Below are 12,001 nucleotides of genomic sequence, written 5' to 3'. Positions count from 1 at the left end.
AGTGTTGCAATTTCGGACAACGATTGGAAAATTCATATCTTGAGATCCGAGTGTCTGATTTAAGTGCCGTTTGGGGCATTGCGAAGCTGACTTAATAACCATGACATATGTTATAATTTGATATTTAAAACTTGTTAGAAATGTGTTCCCATTATAAAAACAGAGGCATGGGAATTTTGGGTTGTTGGGAACCGGTTCCCAGATAGAGACAACCCGGTTCCCCATAGTAAAAATCAGAGATGAGTTATGGGAGGTAGCCAGAAACCGGTTCCCATGTGGGAGGAACCGAGTTCTACTGTGTGTTTTTAGAAAATTGTTTTTACGTTAAAAACCCATAACTTTTGATTTGAGTATCTGACTTATGTGTCGTTTGAACCCACGAAGAGGAGAGATTATGTTCTACCTTGTGGAAGAGATATAAATACCATAGAGTGGTCCTATGAGGAGATATTATGATGTCGTTTATAGAAGCGTGAACACGTGTTAAATAGGAATGCCTACTACCACGATTGTTTGAAACAAAATTGAGTAGAATATGTTGTTGAGGAATAAGTGAATGAGATGTTCGGTAATAAAGATGATTTGAGTGCCGATGGATTTTAGTGAGGAGTGAATTAGTAGAAAAGGTGGAACAAACTTTGGGAACAGTTGAAGTCGTAATTGTGATGCCAAAGTAACGACAGGTATAAAAGAAGAATTGTAGAGAATTTCTAACACCTATTGATGTAAGGAAGACTTTGTGGAAATTCTGAGTGGAATGACATTTGGACGTGAAAGATGTCATGGAATTTAGATTAAAACCTCGAGTTATGAATGTTGTCGCGGTCTTTTGCTAAGATGAGGATTTTAATTTGGAACGAGATGAATAGTAATGTACGAGTATACTAGTGATTATGAAGTTTGGAAGTACTTAACAAGTGTGTGATGCTAAGTGACTACGAAGCGGATTGTGTAAAATGTTTAGACGTTGGTGTCTCACCGACAAGAGCCAATGAGAGGAAAGTGTGCGAGTTGTAAAGACTCAAAGTGAATTATTAGACTATGGCGATGTTAATGAGTTTGGGTGCAAGCTCGGAAAGGACACTATTATGTAGTAACGACGGTTTATGCTTAAATATGGTTGTCGGCTATCTATTGACAAATTGAGGACTTGATCACCCTTAATCTCTTGTTGATAGTAGACGGAATCATATAGATAGGATGAGCTTGTTTGTTACCTTAATGGTTTAGGATATGATGGATACTAAGCCGTGAGAACAATCACTCACCATGTTGTGTGAATTTATGAAGAAGTGGATATGAAAGAGAGCAATATATTGAACGGTGACTTAAGACGGGTAATCAGAATCGCGCAACGAAAGTGTGATGTGGAGTAGTGTTATGAGTATTACTCGTGGGAAGTGAGGAATTAATATGTCAAGAGCCTACATAGAAGATATGTATTGATCTATATGTTGGATTTATGATCTAGTGGATGTAACGATGTCGTATCATAGAATTATAACCTTTTGAATAACTGCAGAGACGATGAATATGTTATTGTGGTTGTGCAAGGTTGACGAGTATGTATTTGGCAAAACTAAGACGACGAGTTTATACTATACGATGTTATAATAATTTTGTTTCATTGTTAAGGTGGTATCGTGGATTCCAGATATAATGAGGAGTTACACTCTATGAAGGACAAAGTTGATTTAATTCTTAAAAGAGAGTGGGATTCAGTTTGAGCTATTATGTAAGCAATGGTATATCGAGGCCGATGAGTGTGGTTATAACAGCTCGTGTGCACTCATTTCCATGGTTGGAATGTTTAATATATGAAGTAAATCAGGAAGTTGTTTTTTTTAGTGCGAGTAAGTACTGACGAGTGGTGGATTAGTACCATGGATAGTAAAGAATGATCCTTGAACGAATGAGTAAAGAGGGCCAGAGTTGGGTATAACTGAGAAATCTAATTGGTAATGGTGATTGTAATGAGTAATCAAAACAATGCAGCAAAAGTGGAATGTAACATGTTGGATAATTGCCGGTATGACTTAAGAGGAGTCAGATGGTTGAAATTCAATGGTATAGGAATGTTATTATCGAGCTCTTGGAGGAAGCAGTTGGTGAAAAGTGTAAGTGTTATTTCATCGCTCCGATATATGGAAAAGTGTGTCTACGGTTGGTACGTTCAGTAGATGGAATGCTTTACTGCAGTGCTGATTGGGTGTGGTCATACCATGGTTGTGTAATTATATTATTCAGTTATTGGGCGTATTGCATGAGTTGTACCTCAATGTACTATTGTTGTTAGCCTTTTGGAGGTATAACGAGTAGTACACCTTTGAGTGGTCAAATGCGACGTAAGAGCTCAGATTGAATGCATGAGACATGCTTATGTTGGTTATGTCAGATGAATCATGAGGGTCGACTAGGAAAATGTTACCTGAGAACTGGAGAGTCAGTTGAAGGACTCATCTCCGGAACTTTTCACTTGAGGTATGTTTTCGAGGACGAAAACTCTTTTAGTGGGGGAGAGTTGTAACACCCCATAATTTCAGTTTATTAATTTAATTTGGATTTAAATTAAATAATTGAAATTTTAGTATTTTATTTGGATTTAATTGGAGAATGATGGAATAAGAGAATATTAGACTTTTGGGGTGTGATGGATAATTAAGGGGTGTATGGAGTAAAAAGCTCTACACTTAGTCCTAATTATATTATTATTTTATTATTGGAAAAATAGAAAAGAAATGAGTAAGAGAAGAGTTGGGAGAAAAGATTTTGATCGTAGAAGTGAGAAGAGCAAAGGAAGGAGGAAAACCCCAAAGTGCAAGGATCAATTCAAGAATCTCCATCAAGGTAAGGGGTGATTACTCTAATTATGTAGTATTATGATTTTGATGATGATAGGATTGAATTAAGGGATTAGAATCTCTATTTGGGATGTTAGGTTTTATGAAATACCAACACTGACATGTATGATTTGATGAATTGACTGCAATTGATGATGTAGTAATGTTACATGGTGTTGTGGTATGTTGTTTGTGCATTAGAATCATGTATTTGGAGTATTTTGATGTTATTGATGATTAATTTCGAAATGGTATGAGTTGGTATGTGTTTGGGATGCATAAAAGTCTTAAAAATCACTTTTTTTCAGCTACTGGGTTCGTGGGAACTGGTTCCCATGTGGGAGGAACCGGGTTCCAGTGTTTTTAAACGTTAAAAATGGCATTTTTGGGTCCAGGAACCGGTTCCCATGTGGGACGAACCGGGTTCCAGTACAAAATTCCAGCAGCACGTTTTGAAAACTGTTCTAACTTTAAAAGCTTCTAATTTTCAAACCGCAAGTCCGTTTTATACGCCGTTTTGAACGTTGTTTCTTAAATTAAATACTCTACGATATAAAGTAAAGAAAACAACAATAACTTGATTTTATTTTGAAAATCTTGATTTATTTCGTTTATGGCGTGTTTTGTACATCGTGTGCATGATTTGGTTAATGTGACAATGTGGTGATGTTGTAATGATATAATTGTGATTTGACGTTATATGTGGTATGAATTGTATATGATGAATAGGTGATATGGACGTAAGGTCTGAGTTTTGTACCGTGTTTATATTATTTATTGGGTGATGTTTTACATGTATGCGTGTGATATAATTGTATGAATGCTAAAACTATGCATGCTTATCGGTGATGAATTGGTGATGATAATGAGACGATGTGATACATCGGATTGGTGATGTTGTAAGCATGTTATATGTTGCATTCATTCGCATACATTTTTGGTGATGGATCCCGGTGATGAAATGGATCAAATTGGTGGGCATAATTCCCATTGTGTGGAATTTGTGCTGGTTAAAACTGTATCTCGGTGATGAAAAAGATCAGTTGGATGGGTGTATCCCATGTATGGTACCACATGCATAAGAGTCTGCATGGTCTTTGTATAAATTGTGACATGTCAGGATGAAATCCGGTGTTATGATTGTGTGGTGTTATTGGTGCATATTTTTGACTTGTGCTTGTGAATGGTATGAATTGATAAATCTGAATATGCTAAGTAGGGTGGATAATTGCTTATGAAATTCTATATCGGACGAGTTATAATGCTATTTAATTATGATGTAGTCTCACCCTTACTTTAATGATTTCAGATTGAAGTAGCGGCCTAAGCGATCGGTGAGGATGACTCGTAGAGTTTATCCAGTTATGTTGGGTCGTGTCGGTCATGCTCTGATCTTGTAACACTGGGGGACGATAGTCTTAGAATTTATTAGTGATACACTATTTTGCCATTATTGTATAATGTACCGTTGATTTTATCGGAAATGTTTTATAACATTGTTGAATGAGTTTCCGCTGTGCTGAACATGTATTTTGATATTTTTGGATTATTCTTAATAAAGCATGACAAATGACTTGGGGTTTTCTTTATATTATTAATTGTAACATCCTTGTTGTATGATTACTCTAATTATTTATGTTTTTCGTTGGGGGTTTTTAGAAGGGTGTTACACCAAACCTAGACATTTTGGTAAATACCCTGAAAACATGGTTTTTTTTTGTAATTTTTTTATTAAACATGGTTAATTATTTAAAATTTTTTTTTCATTTTTGTTAGTTATTTTAAGGAATTATATTTGATGTGTTTATGGTAGGCATGTACTCTATCAATGTGAGGAAAACAGTGTAAAGCGTCAAGACACACTAATACAAAAATGTTAATTTACACCCGTTTTTTATTAAATTTACACCCATTATTTTTAATAAAAATCGGGTGTATATCCACAGGGTGAGAAATGTCTAACGAATTTACACCCGTTATTTTTAACAAAAATCGGGTGTAATTGGGCGTAATTACGTTTTTTAATTACACCCTTTTTTAATAAAAATCGGGTGTAATTGGGCGTAATTACGTTTTTATTTACACCCTGTTTTAATAAAAATTGGGTGTAAATGGGCGTAATTACGTTTTAATTACACCCTATTTTAATAAAAATCGGGTGTAATTGGGTTTAATTATGTTTTAATTACCCCCTATTTTAATAAAAATCGGGTGTAATTGGGCTTAATTATGTTTTAAGTACACCCTATTTTAATAAAAATCGGGTGTAATTGGGCTTAATTGTGTTTTAATTACCCCCTATTTTAGTAAAAATCAGGTGTAAATATGTTCTTAATTACCCCCTATTTTAGTAAAAATCGGGTGTAAATACGCCATTTATGAATGAGCAATTATATCTATTTACACCTTATTTCATAAACACCATTTAATTATATTTTATTTTTCAGTCATAATATTGCAAATACTATAAAATCATACTTATAAAAATCATATTTTAACTAAGTCAAAATATTTTTAATATTAACCAAAAAGTATACAAAATCATGTGCAGTCATAATATTTCAAGTACATAAAAATTATATTTTAACTAAGTCATAACACTTTCTTCATATATAAGTTTTCTTCTTCTTCTTCTTTGGCTTTTGTTTTGGCAACATTTCTATCTCCTTATCCTCTTCAACCATTTGCATTTGATCCGGTAGATTTTGCTCCTCAACCTTTTGATCCTCAACCTTTTGATTTTCAACCATTTGCAAAAATACTTGAGCCCAAAGTTGCCGAATATGGTCGATTGTCTCTTTTTCATATGGTGACGTGTCTGTAAATATCTACAAGTTCAACATATAATAAATTAACAATATTAAAACAATAATTTACATGTTTTTCAATAAATACATGCAAGACGAAAATATTTTAAATTATACTACCTCATCGAATCATTCAACAATGGAAGTATCAACAATATCAAACATGTTCTTCATTACATAATATCCACACGCCCATCCATTGTTTTGATGATGTGTCTACATATAAGATACAAAGCATATTAATACTGAAATATAATTATAATGAAGCATATCATTACGAATTCATTTTCATAATATCAACAATATCAAGCAATTACCTTGACAATCTTCCAATTAGGCTTTTTATTCTCAAAACCTCTTAATAACTGATATCCTGTTACAACTCTGATAAAAGAAACTGCAGCATAAATAACTTATAAATATAAAGTTAAACGATACAAAAATGAAGTATAAATAATGTCTCTTGATTTATATGTTTCTTACCCCTCAAGTATGTTCTTAATACGTTTCTTGGGTTTTGTGTTTAATGAACAAAACCAAAAGATATCGTTATCTTGGGGACAAATAACATACAATTGCCAGTGATTGCTGTAGTTTCAAAACAAGTGTTAGAATCATTAAAATTCAAATATTACAAAAAATAACATTAAAAAAATCACAAAACCTTGAAGGAAACATGTACTTACTTATTTAACAATGGTCCTAAGTAACATTTTTTTGACTCGCCATCCAACCTATCTTGTATGTAAGATTTAATAGCATTGGGATCTCTAGTGGTAATTAGTGTCCTATTTGGATCAAGAAATCCAAATAGTTCACTGACATTCTTAGAGATACAAATGCCATGTAGATATCTGAAATGTTTAAACAAATGTTAATTTATAAATGATACATAGAAAAAAATGATTAAAAATAGAATACGATACTTACGAGCACCATAGAGACAAGATAGATGTGGAGATCCATTTAACACCAGAAATTAATTCATCAAGGTCTCGCCTATCAATATAAACTGATAATTCACTTGTTTCATGAACCAAGTATAGTGATATGGAATCTTCCTTAAAATCTTCAATCTTTTTAAGGTAATCTTCAGAAACAGTGCTGTTTTTTATCTCTTCTTCGGCCTTGCATTCAGCTTCACCTTCCTGTTTCAGAAGAGATTTATAATAAGAAGCAGTAGTTTAGAGCAAGAGCACATAATGTTAAGCACACAACTAACCAAGTATAGTAACATACTTGGTTACTATACTGTTACTAAGATAATATTTAGTTACTTAATTACTCCAAATAAATTTCCTTAAACTAAATGAAATAAATCTGTGTGTGTGTGTATTTTTAACTAAGACACCTGCTCTTAACATTTTCAAGTCAGCAATGATAAAGAACACTGAAACTATTGCCATGAACAAGTATCGTTCCCCGAAACTTGGATGAGCATAGTTGGTAATGACAGTACACATGCATTTATTTATTCATGTATCAACCACACAAGTCCTAATTAAGATGCCATCTATATCTGCATCATTCATCAGGTTTTTGAATGAATGAATGAGAATCTGTATCACAATCTAATTCTACAGTGTGCAGAGACCATGACAAAAAAAAACAGAAATGATCAAGAGATTGTATATTATTGATGATTAATGAAGGAATTGCAGATAGGGACAATACCCCAAATCTGTCACAGAACTAGGCTCATATAGGAAGCTACTCAAACTAGTTTCTCAATTCTTAAAATACCCCTCAATCAACATCAACTCCATATAATCAGGAAACAGTTAACAATCTCAACCTTGTACTGCCATGTCACTAATACTCACTTAATTAATACTAGAAGTTCCCACCGTGTTACCAACTAGTTCAATAATACTTCTGAAACTACTGCTACCAATAAAAGGTTCAACTGTGAATTTTCTAGTTAGATAATCACTTATTTGCTACAATAATACATCTCAGAACTCAGATTTTTCTAGTTAGATAATCACTTATTTTCTACATTTATACATCTCAGAACTCAGATAGTCCGTTCAAATTTCAACATCATGAATCAATTCAAGATAAAGTATCATGAATCAATTCAAGATACAGAGCCATTGCCTGTTGATCAAGCAGCCTAAAAACAAACAACAGAAGCTAATGCAAGATTTTGCAACTAGAGGTAAATGTTGTCAAATAGAGGTTATAACTTATAGTAGAATTTGAATATATCTCATCTCATATGAGTTGCTATCCACAGCCCAGAAACACCCTCATACTGTACATTATCCCAAAGACCTAACCATGGATATACTATTTAACACATTGAGAATATGAGATATACCACAAAGAAATACCATACTCACAGATTAACAACTCATACTCACAGATCTCACAGATTTTAATGCACACACAACTAACAAACACACATGCAAAGGACTAAAAAACTGAATAGAAAAATTTCACTAAAAGTCTGAAGCACTTAAGATAAAACGCAGAAAACACGAGGTACCTCTTTAGTACTCTTAGGGCGGAGTTCTAATTGCATCTCTTGAAGGAGTTTCATTTCTTTTTGGAGCTTAGCTCTATTCTTTGTTTTTGGAGCTCTTTCTGTAATCTATCTTGATAATCATCATTTAGCTTTTGCACTAAGGCTTGGAGGTCATCTTGTGTGACACCTTTTAAGTTGGAGTTTGAACTTTTTCCAAAGTACTTCTTAAAGCCCACACCCCTAGGAGCAGTGCGGATCCGACCGCGACGTTCACTTGACCCAAGTGCAATAGTTAATATGTCTTCCCGTTCTTCAAATTGAATATCGCCTTGCGTACTCTTTTCCACTAAATCACCCTAAAATGTCAAAATACATACACATGATATAAAATGAATATTAAGTTATAAATGAAATTGAAATTTAGAAAAAACTTTTTAATACTTGAAATTGAAATTTAGAAAGAACTTTTTAATACTTACAACCATGAAAGCTATTAAGTTTGTTGCCTCAGATGTAAAATCTCCAGATGGCCTCTGCCGAGCCATCAACCACACCTCATGTCGTTCTAGTTTTGGAGGATCATTCATTAAATTTTCATCACCATTGGCTTCTTCAATGATTTTTTTACTCCTCTCTTCCATTATCTTTTCCTTAAGCTTCTCATAACCACCCCGAGACAAAATATGAGGATGGAGATTCTTTGATGCATGAACCTTTCCTTTTTGCCTTTTCTCCTATTACAAATAAATCACATTAAATTAAGTGTCAACAAGCATATTAATTTAGATAACATAAAAAAAATCTATAAATTTAACTAACTTGGAATTCTTTTGTTTTTCGATTTTGGACAAACAACTCCCAATCTGCTGGGTCGATGAACTTATACTTTACAAATGGCGTTGTATTGCCATCTTTATCGCCTTCCCCAAATATATAAACATTAGATAGCAATGTCTTAAATTGCTTCATCCGTTCCCCCATATATACAAACCAATGCTTCTTAAATTTCTTATTATCTTCATCATCGGGTTGCAAGTGAACTTATCCTACAAAGCATTAGAAGTGTTAGTAATTGAAACAATTATAGTTAATAAATTATTAAGAATTAATTACAATTACATATCGTGATATCATTCCATATCGCTATCTTCAAGTTTTCGGGTAGCTTTTTCCATTTCTCTTCATTTATATTAACCTTGCTACGTGCAACGAATGACAAATAACTCTTGAACTTCGCAGCATACTGACCAATAGGTTGGAAAGTATCCCGATCAAAATCAATCTCATATTTCTCACCATCACGAAGTTTGGCAACGAAACGTAGTAATGATGTCACACCTTTAGTCTTCTTTATTTTTGGAGAAGAGCTAGATGGTTTAGCCACGATGCCTGTGTAGAGAGAAAAACATATTCAAGAAAGAAAGAAAATGTCAAAATAACTCTGCGATTATTTGACAACCGCGATTATTTATATCATGCATAAGTGAAATTTAAATTTGAATATAACTCTACATTTACAGTACAGCAGCTATGTATTTGAATATCACAAAGATCTTTGTATGGCCTGTCATACCTTGAGTCTTCTTTATTCTTGGAGAAGAGCGGGATGGTTTAACCATAATGCCTGTTTAGATAGAAAAACAAGGCATTTTTCTTTAACTCAGCATAAATCCTTATAGAAAACCAACAAATTGGAATACAAATTGGAAGCATTTGAATACTGAGTCTCACATTCAAATCGTTACAGAATTCCTATATGTAACTAAAGCATTCCTATATGTAAAACCTTATGAATCACTCAATTTTCTATACAGTACAGCAGCTCAGTTTAACAACAACAACAACAGCAAAAAAGCACAAGGAAATTAAATACATATATATATATATATATATTGAATATCACAAAGATCTTTGTATGGCCTGTCATACCTTGAGTCTTCTTTATTCTTGGAGAAGAGCGGGATGGTTTAACCATAATGCCTGTTTAGATAGAAAAACAGGGCATTGAATAATTCTGCAAGAGTATCAAAACTGAATGCAAGAGTATGAATTCTGCAAGAGTATATTGTAGTGCATTTATATCAACAAGATCAAAATCAGCAATATCTTCAACAAAACTGAACAATATTATTGACATTGGCATCAAAACTGAGCTATATATATATACTGTAATTTTCAATTATAACAATAACTCAGCTATATATATACTGTAATTTTCAGATCAAAACTGAGCTATATATATACTGTAATTTTCAGAGTACAACTCAGCTACAGCACAAGAACAAAGTAATCTTCACTGTTTTTTTCTAAAATCCCTTCTTGATGATCATTACGAGTGGCATAAACATCATCAACTTCATTTTCATCATTAAAAGAAGGCCTTCGTGTTGAAAAAGAAGTATTGTGATCAACGTCTAGAGTTGAATCATCAATTGTGTTTCTTTGGAGGACAACAGACCACCTATTGTTTGAGGGATCCTTTACATAAAACACTTGGATTGCTTGAGCTGCCATGATGAAAGGTTCTTCCTTATATCCTACCTTATCCAAGTCCACCAATGTAAATCCTAATTCATCAGTTTGTACGCCATTGTTACTATTAACCCACTTACATTTGAAAATAGGAACTTTAAACTTCACATAATTGAGCTCCCATATCTCTTCTATAACCCCAAAATAGGCTATGGATGCCAAGATGGGATTTTTATCCTTTGAACTAGAGAAGTGCATTGAGGAAGCCATTATCATTACCCCACTATTTTGCATGGTACTCTTATCATCCTGCGATTTTGTACAAAGAGAAAATTTATTTATATCGTATCCACCCCAACATAAGACATTAAAGCTAGGCTCATAAGCTAAAAACTTTAATGTATCCGAAGCATCATTGTCATTCATAATCTTGGTTTTAAAACATTTTGAGAATGTATTGTTATGCTCTTTCAACACCCATTTTTCTGATATTCGAGGGTTTTTGGCTTTGACAATGGTTTTATGTGTACTCAAGTATGGTTGAACCTCATCAGTGTTATTTAATATATACAAATGTGCTTTAAAAACTTCCCCTTCACCCATATGCTTAACCTTTAGATGTGTACCCTTACCGTCACATCTTCCGTCGTGACGAGACTTAGGTAATCCTACAGGTTTTGCACGTGACAAATACTCTGTACAAAACTCAATGGCTTCTTCTGTGATGTACCTTTCAACAATAGATGCCTCCGGACGATAATGATTCTTCACATAGCTTTTCAATATCTTCATGTACCGTTCAAAAGGATACATCCATCTTAAATAAACAGGGCCACACACTTTAATCTCTCTAACTAGATGGACTATTAAGTGAACCATGATGTCAAAAAATGAAGGAGGAAAAAACATCTCCAACTGACACAAAATAACAATAGACTCATTTTCCATCTCATCCAATTTATCAGGGTCAATCACTTTGTTGCATATATCATTAAAGAAAAAGCACAATCTAGTTATGGCATGTCGGACATTTTTGGGTAAGATGCCACGAATAGCCACAGGTAGTAGTTGTTGCATCAAAATGTGACAATCATGAGATTTCAAGCCAATTAGTTTGAGATCTTGTATTGACACCAGACTTTTGACATTTGAGGAGTAGCCATTGGGCACTTTCACACCTTGTAGACACTCACAAAATCTTATTTTCTCTTCTTTTGACAATGTATGGCATGCCGGTGGTAAATACATTTTGGTACCTCTTGGTTCTGGAGCTAACTCTTCTCTTATTTTCATATTAACCATATCTAAACGAGAGTTTAAACCATCCTTTGTCTTACCTTGAATGTTGAGAAGTGTTCCAATTACACTATCACACACATTTTTCTCCACGTGCATTACATCAATACAATGTC

General features: G+C 33.6%; 1 long non-coding RNA gene across 1 annotated transcript; it reads right to left on the bottom strand.

The window, feature by feature from the left end:
* Positions 1-6,200: 6,200 nt before the first annotated feature.
* LOC131642980 (uncharacterized) lies at positions 6,201-6,689 on the bottom strand. Its single transcript, XR_009296106.1, has 3 exons — positions 6,578-6,689; positions 6,334-6,501; positions 6,201-6,235 (listed from the first exon to the last, which is right to left on the bottom strand). It is a non-coding gene; the product is annotated as an uncharacterized LOC131642980 (long non-coding RNA).
* Between the last annotated feature and the right edge of the window lie 5,312 nt (positions 6,690-12,001).

The sequence above is a fragment of the Vicia villosa genome, unplaced genomic scaffold (assembly GCF_029867415.1).
Source record: "Vicia villosa cultivar HV-30 ecotype Madison, WI unplaced genomic scaffold, Vvil1.0 ctg.006286F_1_1, whole genome shotgun sequence".
Classification (NCBI taxonomy): Eukaryota; Viridiplantae; Streptophyta; class Magnoliopsida; order Fabales; family Fabaceae; genus Vicia; species Vicia villosa.
The sequence above is the reverse complement of the archived record's forward strand: the minus strand, read 5'-3'. Positions and strand labels throughout refer to the sequence as shown.